Source organism: Schistocerca serialis, chromosome 2 (assembly GCF_023864345.2).
Source record: "Schistocerca serialis cubense isolate TAMUIC-IGC-003099 chromosome 2, iqSchSeri2.2, whole genome shotgun sequence".
Classification (NCBI taxonomy): Eukaryota; Metazoa; Arthropoda; class Insecta; order Orthoptera; family Acrididae; genus Schistocerca; species Schistocerca serialis.
The window spans coordinates 978417047-978431781 of NC_064639.1; positions in this window are offsets into that span (position 1 = coordinate 978417047).

Genomic DNA, 14735 nt, shown 5'->3' on the forward strand with positions numbered 1-14735 from the left:
AGTGCAATGAATTCCGCACACTAACACATATTACCTTCCACGGGTACACTTCTGCGAATGGTTCATCCAACAATGTGTCAATCCTCATTTCAGTGCAAATGTTCTCCTTACGGATGAGGCTTCATTCCAACGTGATCAAATTGTACATTTTCACAATTAACATGTATGGGCTGACGAGAATCCGCACGCAATTGTGCAATCACGTCATCAACACAGATTTTCTGTGAACGTTTGGGCAGGCATTGTTGGTGATGTCTCGATTGGGCCCAATGTTCTTCCACCTACGCTCAATGGAGCACGTTATCGTGATTTCATACAGGATACACTACCTGTGCTGCTAGAAGATGTGCCTTTGCAAGTACGACACAACATGTGGTTCATGCACAATGGAGCTCCTGGACATTTCAGTCGAAGTGTTCGTACGCTTCTCAACAACAGATTCGGTGACCGATGGATTGGTAGAGGCGGACCAATTCCATGGCCTCCACGCTCTCCTGACCTCAACCCTCTTGACTTTCATTTATGGGGGCATTTGAAAGCTCTTGTCTACACAACCCCGGTACCAAATGTAGAGACTCTTCGTGCTCGTATTGTGGACGGCTGTGATACAATACGCCATTCTCCAGGGCTGCATCAGCACATCAGGGATTCCATGCGACGGAGGGTGGATGCATGTATCCTCGCTAACAAAGTGTTTGAAGTCACGCTGGTATGTTCTGTTGCTGTGTGTTTCCATTCCATGATTAATGTGATTTGAAGAGAAGTAATAAAATGAGCTCTAACATGGAAAGTAAGCGTTTCCAGATACATGTCCACATAACATCTTTTCTTTCTTTGTGTGTGAGGAATGTTTCCTGAAAGTTTGGCCGTACCTTTTTGTAACACCCCGTATACAGAAGTCACCTGCTCTTTTCTCCAGTCGCTTTTTGCGCTGGGCGAAGGATTCGCGATAAATGCAAGCTAAGTAAGGGGCCAATGCTGTAGAGTACTCTTTGTAAAACAGAATACTCACTAGGAGCGCCGCAAAATGGCTCCATAGATCCTATTGCTGTTTTCACGGTGATTTATTATTCCCGCTCCCTGGCGGTTTATCACGTTAATTGTTACCGAGCGAGGTGGCGCAGTGGTTAGACACTGGACGCGCATTCGGGAGGACGACGGTTCAATCCCGCGTCCGGCCATCCTGATTTAGGTTTTCCGTGATTTCCCTAAATCGCTCCAGGCAAATGCCGGGATGGTTCCTTTCAAAGGGCACGGCCGACTTCCTTCGCCGTCCTTCCCTAATCCGATGAGACCGATGACCTCGCTGTCTGGTCTCCTTCCCCGAAACAACCAACCAACCATGTTAATTGTTAGGCTTTTGCCTGCAATTCCGTTCCAGATGTTATATTCATCCACGTTTCCTACCATGCGACTTACGCTTTCCTGTCGTATGTCACTCTTTCGTTCACACCTGGAACACTTAACAGCTGCATTAAAAATACCTTGTATATCCTGAATTCGCGTCACTGCGCCTATCTCTTCCAATATCATAATATTTTGTAAGGTTTCAAACAAGTTCTTAGGAAACTCAGTCCATATTTCGGTTCATGCATTGGGCGGCAATCCAACAAAAATTATCCAGTGATCTTTATTCTTCCTTCTGTGGAAAGACCTTTTGATGTCATCACTTTCAGTCAACTTGTACGAATTGACATTTAGAGTCCTAATCCTGTTCACATGGCCTCAACTGGCCTCCATTGATAAATTAGCTCCTCCAATTTTTGTGACACATCGCTCAACTGCTCCCTGTAATACCTACAGCTACCCATCATTCTACACCGACAGAAAAAAAGTCGCAACACCAAGAAATAATTAATGTAGAGTAATGAAATTTCTGGAATACATTTGTCTAGTTAACATATTTAAGTGATTAACGGTCTATTGACTCGCAATCAACATGGGTTTAGAAAACATTGTTCCTGTGAAACAAAACTAGCTCTTTATTCGCATGAAGTGCTGAGTACTATTGGCAAGGGAATTCAGATCGATTCCGTATTCCTGGATTTCCGGAAGGCTTTTGACACTGTACCACACAAGCGGCTCGTAGTGAAATTGCGTGCTTATGGAATATCGTCTCAGTTATGTGACTGGATTTGCGATTTCTTGTCAGAGAGGTCACAGTTCGTAGTAATTGATGGAAAGTCATCGAGTAAAATAGAAGTGATTTCAGGCATTCCCCAAGGTAGTGTTATGGGCCCTTTGCTGTTCCGTATCTATATAAACGATTTGGGAGACAATATGAACAGCCGACTTCATTTGTTTGCAGATGACGCTGTCGTTTATCGACTAATAAAGTCATCAGAAGATCAATACAAACTGCAAAACGATTTAGAAAAAATATCTGAATGGTGCGAAAAGTGGCAGTTGACCCTAAATAACGAAAAGTGTGAGGTCATCCACATGAGTGCTAAAAGGAACTCGTTAAACTTCGGTTACACGATAAATCAGTCTAATCTAAAAGCAGTAAATTCAACTAAATACCTAGGTATTACAATTACGAACAACTTAAATTGGAAAGAACACACAGAAAATGTTGTGGGGAAGGCTAACCAAAGGCTGCATTTTATTTGCAGGACACTTAGAAAATGTAACAGACCTACTAAGGAGACTGCCTACACTACGCTTTTCCGTCCTCCTTTAGAGTACTGGTGCGTGGTGTGGGATCCTTACCAGATAGGACTGACGGAGTACATCGAAAAAGTTCAAAGAAAGGCAGCACGTTTTGTATTATCGTGAAACATGGGAGAAGAGAGTGTCACAGAAATGATACAGGATTTGGGCTGGAAATCATTAAAAGAAAGGCCTTTTTCGTTGCGACGGATTCTTCCCACGAAATTCCAATCAACAATTTTCTCCTCCGAATGCGAAAATATTTTGTTGATGCCGACCTACATAGGGTGGAACGATCACCACGATAAAATAAGGGAAATTGGAGCTCGTACGAAAAGATATAGGTGTTCATTCTTTCAGCGCACTACACGAGATTGGAATAATAGAGAATTGTGAAGGTAGTTCAATGAATCCTCTGCCAGGCACTTAAATGTGATTTGCAGAGTATCCATGTAGATGTAGATGTAGAATACGGTGAATGTCAGTGTCAGATAAGTCACTGCAAATGTGAAATGCTGGTACCTTAATAAACGGTGTAACCGCCAGAATGTAGAATGCAAGCATGTAAATGTTCATGCATTGTGTTGTACAGGTCCTGGATGTCAGTTTCTGGGATGGAGTTTCATGCCTATTGCACTAGGTCAGTCAATAAAGGGACAGTTAATGCTGTGGAAGGATGACGCTGGAGTTATCATCCTATGATATCCCATATATGCTCGACTGGAGACAGATTGATGATCGAGCAGGCCAACATATCGACTCTCTGTACAACATATTGGGTTACAACAATAGTACGCAGGCGTCGTTGCCCACTGGGAAAACACTCGAAGTGCTGTTAAGGGGGGTAGGACGTCAAACAGGCCGACTTGGAGCAGGAGAGGCACCACAGGACATTTTAATTTCCACTGTCTATACTTTTACACGTAAATTCATAAAACTTTGTCAGCATGACCAGGAAGGATTGAGGATTCGCACTCGTAGCAGCGGAAGTTAAGAAACATAACAAAATAATTTTTTTACATGCGAAATTTCATCTTTTTTCACTTACTATTGGCTGCATTTGTTGCTATAGGTACACTTTTCTTCATAAGTAAGAGAGACTGTTCGATGAATTTTGTACAGCATACAAACCATACTTACGGGTGTCTGGAACTCTAGAATCTATTTAATTTATGAAAAAATGAATGAGCTGTTACGTTTTAAACTTTATGTTTAGAAAAAAATCAAATTTTGTAGTTAATTATCTCAATTTTTACCACAGTTTTTAATAAATTTGGAAAACTCTAGAGTTTCATACACCTGTAAGTATGGTTTGTATTCTGTGCAAAATTCATCAAAGAATATCTCTTACTTGTGAAGAAAAATGTACCTATAGCAACAAATGCAGCCATCAGTAAGTGAAAAAATGATGAAATTTCATGTCTAAAAAAAATTTATTATGTTATGTTTTTGCACTTCCACTGCTATGAGTGTGAATCCTGAATCCGTCCTGGTCATGCTGGCAAAGTTTTATGAATTTATTTGTAAAAGTATAGACAGTAGAAAATAAAATGTCCTGTAGTGCCTCTCCTGCTCCAATTCGGCCCGTTTGACGTCCTAGCCCCCTTAATGAATGGCAGCACCACATGTCGGATCAGCAGACTGACGTACTATTTTGCAGGCAGGGTGCGTGGATTACTCATGAGAGTGCTCCTGCTGTCATTTGAAATCACATCCCACACCGTAACTCCAGGTGTTGTTCCAGTGTGTCCAGCAAGCAGACAGGTTGGCTGCAGGCCGTAAACTGGCCTCCTTCTAACCAATATACGGCTATTATTGCCACCAAGACAGAACCAGCTTTCATCAGAAAACACAACAGACCTCCACCTTGCCGGCCGAAGTGGCCGTGCGGTTAAAGGCGCTGCAGTCTGGAACCGCAAGGCCGCTACGGTCGCAGGTTCGAATCCTGCCTTGGGCATGGATGTTTGTGATGTCCTTAGGTTAGTTAGGTTTAACTAGTTCTAAGTTCTAGGGGACTAATGACCTCAGCAATTGAGTCCCATAGTGCTCAGAGCCATTTGAACCATTTTGACCTCCACCTTGCGCTTGACACTAAAGCACTAATTGCAAATAGCGATGGTTTGGGGTCAATGCACGCTACAGGTAGTCAGGCTCGGAGCAGTCGTTGAAGTAATCGATTTGCAACAGTTAGTTGTGTCTGAGTGGCAACTGCTGCTAATATTGTTCTTGCAGACGCACTACGATATGCAGAACATGGTCTTTCCCTCTCACAAGGGAACCTCCCCATCGCACCCTCCTCAGATTTAGTTATAAGTTTAGCGTCTGCGTTCGGCAGGGCAGCAGTGCGCACCGCGCTCGGCCGTCCACGCCGCTGCGCGCGCGGAGTGTTTTGTTTACTTCCTCGTCACAGCGCTTCTCAGTCGAACAAGCTGTAATGGCCAACTGTTACAGGAAGAACACTCTTAAGTTCACCTTCTCAAACGAATACGCACGACCCAAAGCACTGGCCGTCGAACGCTTCCTACGCGAAGACGTGAAGATCCCGCGTGACGAACTCATCGGCATACACCTATCGATCATTAGCAGCGTCGTTTATGTTAAGATGACTTCCGACGCTGCCTGCAACGAGACCATTCAAAGGACGCGACATGGACTAAAATTTCGGCACTCCGACGGAAACGTCGGGCCTGTGGATGTCGACCATGCAGGACTTGGTCTTCGGACGATCCGTGTATTCGAACTGCCTTTCGAGGTGAATGAAGATGAAGTCATCGCGGCGCTAAGTCCGTTCGGAAAAGTCCAGAGCCACGTAGCCGAGACATGGGCACAGTTTACGACGTATCCGGTGCTTAATGGTGTGAGACAAGTCCGAATCGATCTCAAACGGCACGTTCCATCGTACATTTCTATCGGCGGCTGCCGTGCGGTGGTCATTTACGACGGACAACCTCGAACATGTTCCGGTTGTGGCCAAGAAGGCCACGTCCGTAATGAATGCCTGCAACGCCGCATCACACAAGTAAGGCCCGACGATACGAACACCGACAGAACCACGACCACCCTTCCAGTCACCTATGCGGCGACACTGCACGTCCAGCCCTCACAAGGCGCCGTTCACGAGCGTCTCTCTGGTCCGATACACCCGGAGGCGTCCCAGCACCTTGACACCGGCGATGCCGCCCGTGAACATGTCCAACAGCCGGACACACCCACGCAAGAAGATCACAAGGATACCAATGAGAGTGTTCTGGAGAATGAAGACCGCATCATAGCACCCGCGGCTTTTGTAGCGGAACGACGCGAATCTCTTCCTTCCTCAGACACCGAAACTCATTGCCGAAAGCAGAAGTCGCCCAAACGACGAAAAAAAACGCCGCAAGACATCAGACTCGACCATTGAGCCCCCTCCGCAGGACGAAGAGATGCCACATCACTCCGACGGAGAACACGATAACACCTTCTCCTCCGCCACGGAGACACGTCATCCACAAGACGGTGAACCGTCCAACGGAGATCGTGCGCAAGCCCCGCGCCCAGAAGCCATGGAACATAGCACGCCTGTTGTCACCGACGACATTGAGCCGACTCGGCCAGCGCTGCCACCTCTCGCCGATGTCAAACCTGTCGGACACCTTTCATGGGCGGATGACACGGATTTCCCACCTCCATCTGATGCGGAAATGAGATCTGTTTCTCCGTTAGACCAAAACTAAAATGGGGGAAGTTTCTACGGCGAATCCTGCGACTTCTATGGACTTCCAGCATCCACAACAACAATCTTCACCAGCTACGACCCTATCAACAGCACGGATCTCCCATCAGGCGTACCGAATAGCTACTATCAATACTAATAATATCGGCTCCCATGCTAAACTTCAACTGCTCCGTGACACGCTAAGAGCAGCGGACATCGACATCGCCCTGTTACAAGAACTGAGGACAGCGACTTGGACTGGGTGTTATGGATATGAGACGTACGCCGCCCCTGCAGCTATGGAACACACAGGCGTAGCCATCCTCCTCCGAGAAGGAATTGCAGTTTCCGATGTCGCATACCTCCCAACAGCGCGAGGGATGGCCATAACAGTTGAAGGACTCAAAATCATAAATCTCTACGCCCCATCGGGCACGGATAAACGGAGGGATCGCTCCCAGTTCTACGCAGAAGATATCACGCCTTTATTCCTCGGTCGATACGATCATCTCATCGTAGGTGGAGATTTCAACTGTGTTCTCGAGCGCACAGACCAATACCCCCATTTCACCACATGTCCCGAACTTCGCTTCCTCGTCCGCCGCCTTCGTCTCCTCGACACTTGGCGAGTGATACACGGCGACCGCCCGGGGTATACACACATCACGAGCCACTCCGCCAGCCGACTTGATAGAATATACATCTCTAACGCTCTAAAATCAGTTCCCCTCGACGCGGAACGTTGGCCGTCTGCCTTTTCGGATCATGACATCTATATCTGTACCATGAACCTACGTCGACAATCTATATGGCGCAGTGCAGGACCCTGGAAACTCAATGTCGCGCTACTGCGGGACCCTGAATGTCGACAACAGGTCACCGACGCGTGGCACACCTGTGTTCAACGAATTATGCGTTACGAGACCACACTGCAGTGGTGGTTGCTGTGCGCCAAACCGGCCATCCGACGCACATTGACACACTATGGCAGAGCAAAAGCCAGGTGGAATCACCATACAACTGATTTCTACTATAGCGCTCTACGTGAACTCATGGATCATCCTCCATCCCCGGATCGCCTCAAAGAAACTCAACGCATCAAGGCAAAGATTCTATCCTTGACCAGATGCCGTCTAGAGGGAGCCATTGTACGAGCCCGCAGCCAAGACAGGATTAATGGTGAAGAACCTTCTATGCATCATATTGTTCAAAATGTACGTCGACGCCGACAGGCTTTAATGACAACTTTAGACTTACCTGATGGACGACGGCTGACTTCGCAAGCTACCATTGCGGATGCATTCACAACGCACTATAGACTTTTCTATCAAGAAGTACCTGCCGGTGCAGAGGCCATTGCCGAGGTTGCCCATGAGACACTTGGTACTCTAAACACAGCAGCTGCAACCCTCCTGACTGCTGAAGTGACCACCGACGACGTCCAAGGCGCTGTGGCCAAGGGGTCTCTGAATCGATCTCCCGGCCCGGATGGTTTACCTCTCGAATTTTACAGAACCTTCCAAGATTTGATGATGCCACGATGGAGGGACATGTACTGGGAACTTTTGTCCGGCGCGGCGAACCCGCCACCAATGTTCATGGAAGGCTTACTTGTACCAGTCCCGAAACCCGCAGGAGGAACACGACTCGACAGTTATCGGCCGATCACGTTACTCAATTCGGACTTCAAGATTTTCACACGCCTTCTGGCAGTGCGACTCAAACATGTATTACGGGACATTGTCTCCCACGAACAAACATCCTTAGGCGGCGATCGTAATATACAGACGGCCCTCAGTGAATATCGAGATGTGATCGCTGTGGCAACACACTCGCGACTGCCAGGCGCTTTAATCTCCATCGACTTCAAACAAGCGTTTGACCGCGTCAATCATGCATTCCTCAACGCAGTGATGGACCGAATGGCAATTCCCCCGACGTTCACACAAGTGATTATGCGGCTCCTTCGTGGAGCAACGTCCAGACTTCTCGTCAACGGCAGACTTACAGAACCTATACGGATTGAACGCTCAGTACGGCAGGGTTGCCCTTTGTCGACGGTACTTTATGCCATTGCGATGGAACCACTCATTTGCGGATTACGGCGACGTTTGACAGGTATTCCACTCCGGGATCATATGTTCCGCTGCCGAGCTTACGCGGACGACTTGGCCCTTGTCGTACGTTCAGCGGCTGAAGTACAAGCTGCGATGCAGTGGATTACCCGTTACAGTGCAGGGGCAGGGAGCGCTATGAACGTGGCAAAATCATGCGCCATGAAGATCGGCCGCGGCCTTCCCGCAGACAGCGTAGTTCCATTTCAACTGGTAGACACCATTCGTTGTCTCGGATTGGTGTACACGCGAGACATTCGCCGCACCTCGGCGATCAATTTTCGTGCGCTGCTGCAACGCATCCGGGCCAACATACAAAATCACATACTACGCCCGCTGAATATGTGCCAGAGAGTCACCTTCGTCAATACCCATCTGGCAGCTCGGATACCCCATATAGCGCAGATTCTGCCCATCACTGCGACGATGGCGGCCAGGTTACAGGCGGCATTCGGCTATTTCATTTGTTCTGGACACATCTTCAAAGTCCAGTATGAAGCTCTCACCTTACCGAAGCGGGACGGTGGCCTCGATCTGGTTAATGTGAGAGCCAGGACAACGGCACTTTACACCAATACTATGCTCCGGTTATGGAAAAGCCAAAATGCTAGTTTTACTGGAATGTTGACCACCGAGCTCGCGCCTGTTTCGAGACGCCCACCGACGTCTTTGGCACACATCCCACCTCCGATGTCACATATCGGCCGTTTCTTTTTGGAGTACAGCTACATATGCACCGAGCTCCCCAGGACCAGGAAGACGACCACCCGCGACATCTACCGCCTTCTCCGAAAGTCTCCACCCCGCAACCCCGTCGAAACACGTCACCCCCAGGTTTCATGGCCTACAGTTTGGAAAACGATCCACCAACCATATCACACCACTGACACCACCTCTATGTGGTACCTTCTCGTCAACGGCAAGTATACTACAAGACAGAAACTGCATCGCATCGCACTGCTGGACTCACCCCTGTGCCTCAAGTGCAATGTCGAAGATACAGATTTACATCGTTTTGAGTGTGGGCCAGCAGCAGCTGTCTGGACTCTCGTACAGAAGATTGTGGCTTTCTACCTCCGAGTACCACCACATCACGTTTCTCCCACTATGATGATATATCCCGACACGACCTACTTTCCATCGGCTAAGTGGCACGCCATCACATGGATCAGTGGAATGGCTGTCAACTACCTCTTCCGGGACGACATCGTCGATCCGGCGGACTTTTGGACACGCCTCCAAGTACATCACCACACCCTTCGCCGGCATCGACACTATCGGGCCACTTTCGCGAACTATTTACAGAGCATTTTCACCAACCCGCCTCAAAGCTGGAATCTCAACGAACCGTGCCAGCCAAGGCTGGACGATCCCACGTTCCCCTTCAATGGTCAATGATAGAATGCATTTTGTTCTGCTGGCGCGCCAAAGTGGAGCATGGCGCGGAAAGTATTCCTATTTTATTTCAGTTATCTTTTCTCCTCCTCTTCTAAGTTTTTTTTTTTTCTCCTTACACATGTTTATCCCTTTCACACATAGCTCTCTATCTGCAGCCTATTTGTTTTCTTTCTCTTGCGCTCAAAAACAAAAAAAAACAAAAAACAAAAAAAAAAAAATATGCTGCTGATGGTGAGACTGTACACTCATTTATGTTACCAAAAAAACATACAAATACAAAAGAAGGCCGTTGCGGAAATATAGCTACCTTTTATGTTTTACGTTTTCAAAGGATATTGTGTTATTTATGAAGAACGTCGTCTTTTATTTTCATACCCAAGAGGTTTTTTATTTGTTTTCTTAAAAACAATTTAAAAAAACAGAAAAAAAATTAAAAAAACAAAAAAAAAAGAAAAAAAAGAAAAAAAAGATGGTAGAGCACTTGCCCGTGAAAGGCAAAGGTCCCGAGTTCGAGTCTCGGTCGGGCACAAAAAAAAACAAAAAAAAACTGCAAGGCCGCTACGGTCGCAGGTTCGAATCCTGCCTTGGGCATGGATGTTTGTGATGTCCTTAGGTTAGTTAGGTTTAACTAGTTCTAAGTTCTCGGGGACTAATGACCTCAGCAATTGAGTCCCATAGTGCTCAGAGCCATTTGAACCATTTTGACCTCCACCTTGCGCTTGACACTAAAGCACTAATTGCAAATAGCGATGGTTTGGGGTCAATGCACGCTACAGGTAGTCAGGCTCGGAGCAGTCGTTGAAGTAATCGATTTGCAACAGTTAGTTGTGTCTGAGTGGCAACTGTTGCTAATATTGTTCTTGCAGACGCACTACGATATGCAGAACATGGTCTTCCCTCTCACAAGGGAACCTACCCATCGCACCCTCCTCAGATTTAGTTATAAGTTGGCACAGTGGATAGGCCTTGAAAAACTGAACACAGATCAATTGAGAAAACAGGAAGAAGTTGTGTGGAACTGTGAAAAAATAAGCAAAATATACAAACTGAGTAGTTCAAGGGAACATATACAACATTAAGGACAATGGGAAAGTCAGAGCGCCGTGGTCTCGTGGTAACGTGAGTAGCTGCGAAACGAAAGGATCTTGGTTCAAATCTTACATCGAATGAAAAATTTAATTTGTTATTTTCAATTTATGTGACAAACTCTTATGTTTTCATCACTTTTTTGGGAGTGATTATCACATCCACAAGAAAATCTAAATCGGGCAAGGTAGAAGAATATTTTTACCCGTTCGCCAAGTGTACAAGTTAGGTGGGTCGACAACATATTCCTGTCATGTGACGCACATGCCGTCACCAGTGTCGTATAGAATATATCAGATGTGTTTTCCTGTGGAGGAATCAGTTGATCTATGACCTTGCGATCAAATGTTTTCTGTTCCCATTGGAGAGACACGTCCTTTCGTCTACTAATCGCACGGTTTTGCGATGCGGTCGCTAAACACAGACACTAAACTTATTACAGTGAACAGAGATGTCAATGAACGAACGGACAGATAATAACTATGCAAAAATAAATAAAGCAAAATTTTCACTCCAGGGAAGACTTGAACCAAGGACCTCTTGTTCAGCAGCTGCTCGCGCTACCTCGGGACCACGGCGCTCCTAACCCCACACTCTCCATTATGTTACTTATGTTGCAAATGGACTACTCAGTTTGTATTTTTTGCTTATTTTTTCACAGTTCCACACAACTTCTTCCTGTTTTCTCAATTGATCTGTGTTCAGTTTATCAAGGCCTATCCACTGTGCCAACTTATAACTAAATCTGAGGGGGGTGCGATGGGGAGCTTCCCTTGTCAGTAGGGTCACGTAGCCGTCCGGAGACCGGTCTTCTTTAATCATACCTTTTCGTGACCACCGCTGACAGCAGTCATGTACAGCGCCTACATTCCAGCCACGTCTTTCTGCAGTATCGAAGAAGGAACATCCAACTTCTGGTAGCCCTATTACACAACCTCGTTCAAACTCAGGCAGATGATAATGGCGTCTTTGTCGCCTTACGAGCACTCTCGACCAAAGTCAAAGGTAACTCACGCTCGTGACCGTTACAGCGAGCATTTAAAGCAAACCTGATTTGCATCCTCTCTGTGACGCTATTACCTCGACTCTAATGTAACTGGCGCGGAATCTGAATAGACATCATCTTTCAGATGTAGAAACACACCTACCAACTTTCGTTTATGTCGCACAACTTCTTGGTGCTCCAAATTTTTCCGTCAGTGTATATCGCTGTACCGAGCCCGCCCTCAGAGTATCAAACGTGTGAGCATTCCTCAAATCCTCATGATATATCACGTACATCCTAGCACCTCGCTCCAAATATGATTTGGCCACATGCCACACCCGTTCGTCCGACCAACGTCACAGCTTATTAGCTGTTGCTAAGTTGTTCAAGAACGGTAATACATCTTGCTTCACCAGGAAAAAAGAAACTAGGGTAGGGTTATTAGCATCTATGTTGATGCTAAAATGCTGGACGAGGACCTATCCTCTCTTAAGGCATCTGCAACTCCGTATTGTCTACCTTCATTTGTACCACCTGATTTAACAAGTTCTGAACCGCCTTTGAAGCAATAACCTTCTTCACTCCTGATTCGTCCGTTGCAAAGCCTTTGTCCGCAATAAAAGGAAAAATACAGGAGGAAAGGAATCAATGCCAATATCACATTCACGTTTCTTGTACTAAACACACCTAATTCTTACGTCTGAATGCTAACCATGGTTATTGCCTACATTCCCTGGCGAGATATCCCGGCCTCATAAGTTTCAAATAAATCACAGCAAATGACTGGGCACAAGGAGCACTGTGCCCCAGGTGGTTCATCTGCCCCTATCGACGTCGTTTTATTCAACCTGCAATGTAATGTCTGGTCTTTAAAAATCGCGCGCGAGATTTTCGTATTCACTCGCTCGCTGCGCGCAAGCTATTGGTCCTACAGAAAAAAATTAACTGGTCTTTTTAGTAGGAATTTTAATGTAGTTAAATTTTGTACTGGGAAACGGTTTCGTTGGAGGCCACGGTTTTCCAGTTATTCAAGAAACCTGCAAAAGTGACCTTCAAACGCACCTCCATCCCCACGCGCATCTCTCACCAGTCAGGATTCCTTGTATGTTGTTTGTAGCATTCCCTCCTATCACTGTACAAAAGTTTCCGATTACACGAACTATTCCCGACATTCGACCTTTTTTGGTCTATATTGCTTGGGCTATTACGCTACCAGCGTAGTCTGCGGTATTTCGTTAACATTATTGATATAAACGTGCCCATGAGGATGATGAAAGAAAAGGGACTTTTGTAAACGTTATATCAAAACTAACTACGTTCACAATTCGATCCAAACTTAATCCTTACAAGCACAGTTCTTTCCTAGTCAGAAGGCCCGACTAAAATTTATTTCATGCTGTTAAAATTAATAAAAACGTCAGCTTTACGGTTTGCAAGTGCTAGACTAAACCAGTGGCTCAGTAAGGTCAGTCAATGAAGACCAAAAAAGGTTGAATGTGGGAATTAATTCGCGTTGTCGTAAATTTTTGTAAAGTGGAAGGAGAGAGTGCCGCGAACAACATGTAGCAATACTGACTGGTGGGGGACAATCGTGGGGGTTACTTCTGTACTTTTTTCTTAAGTAACTCGAAAACCGCGTCTCCAGCAAAAACAAAATTTAAATTTAAGATTTTGTTGTTAATTTTTTTCTGTAGGAGTAACACTTTGCGCGTAGCGAGCGACAGCATATGAAAATCTCGCGCGCGGTTTTTGAAGACCAGATATGACAATGGGGTTGCATAAAGCGCCATCGGTTGTGGCAGCTGAATCACCCTTGTAAACACCTAAGTGGGTGCGAACTACCATCTGTCTTCTTACTGTGCACCCTCAAATCACTGAAGTTACCGAGTTCCCTTTAAACAGTTGAGCTTCCCACCCAGCCCTCCAATCTTTGCGATTAGACATTATTTGTCCAACCCAGTAACACGGGAAAATAATATACACTACTGGCCATTAAAATTGCTACATCACGAAGATGACGTGCTACAGACGCGAAATTTAACCGACAGCAAGAAGGTGCTGTGATACGCAAATGATTAGCTTTTCACACCATTCACACAAGGTTAGCGCCAGTGGCGACACCTACAACATGCTGATATGAGGAAAGGTTCCAACCGATTTGTCATACACAAACAGCAGTTGACCGGCGTTGCCTGGTGAAACGTTGTTGTGATGCCTCGTGTAAGGAGGACAAATGCGTGCCATCACGTTTCCGACTTTGATAAAGGTCGGATTGTAGCCTATCGCGGTTGCGGTTTATCGTATCGCGACATTGCTGCTCGCGTTGGTCGAGATCCAATGACTGTAAGCAGAATATGGAATCGGTGGGTTCAGGAGTGTAATACGGGACGCCGTGCTGGATCCTAACGGCCTCGTACCACTAGCAGTCGAGATGACACGCATCTTATCCGCATGGCTGTAACGGATCGTGCAGCCACGTCTCGATCCCTGAGTCAACAGATGGGGACGTTTGCAAGACAACAACCATCTGCACGCACAGTTCGACGACGTTTGAAGCAGCAAGGACTATCACCTCGGAGACCATGGTTGCGGTTACCCTTGACGCTGAATCACAGACAGAAGCGCCTGCGATGGTGTATTTAACGACGAACCTGGGTGCACGAATGGCAAAACGTCATTTTTTCGGATGAATCCAGGTTCTGTTTACAGCATCATGATGGTCGCATCCGTGTTTGGCGATATCGCGGTAAACACACATTGGAAGCGTGTATATTCGTCATCGCCGTACTGGCGTATCACCCGGCCT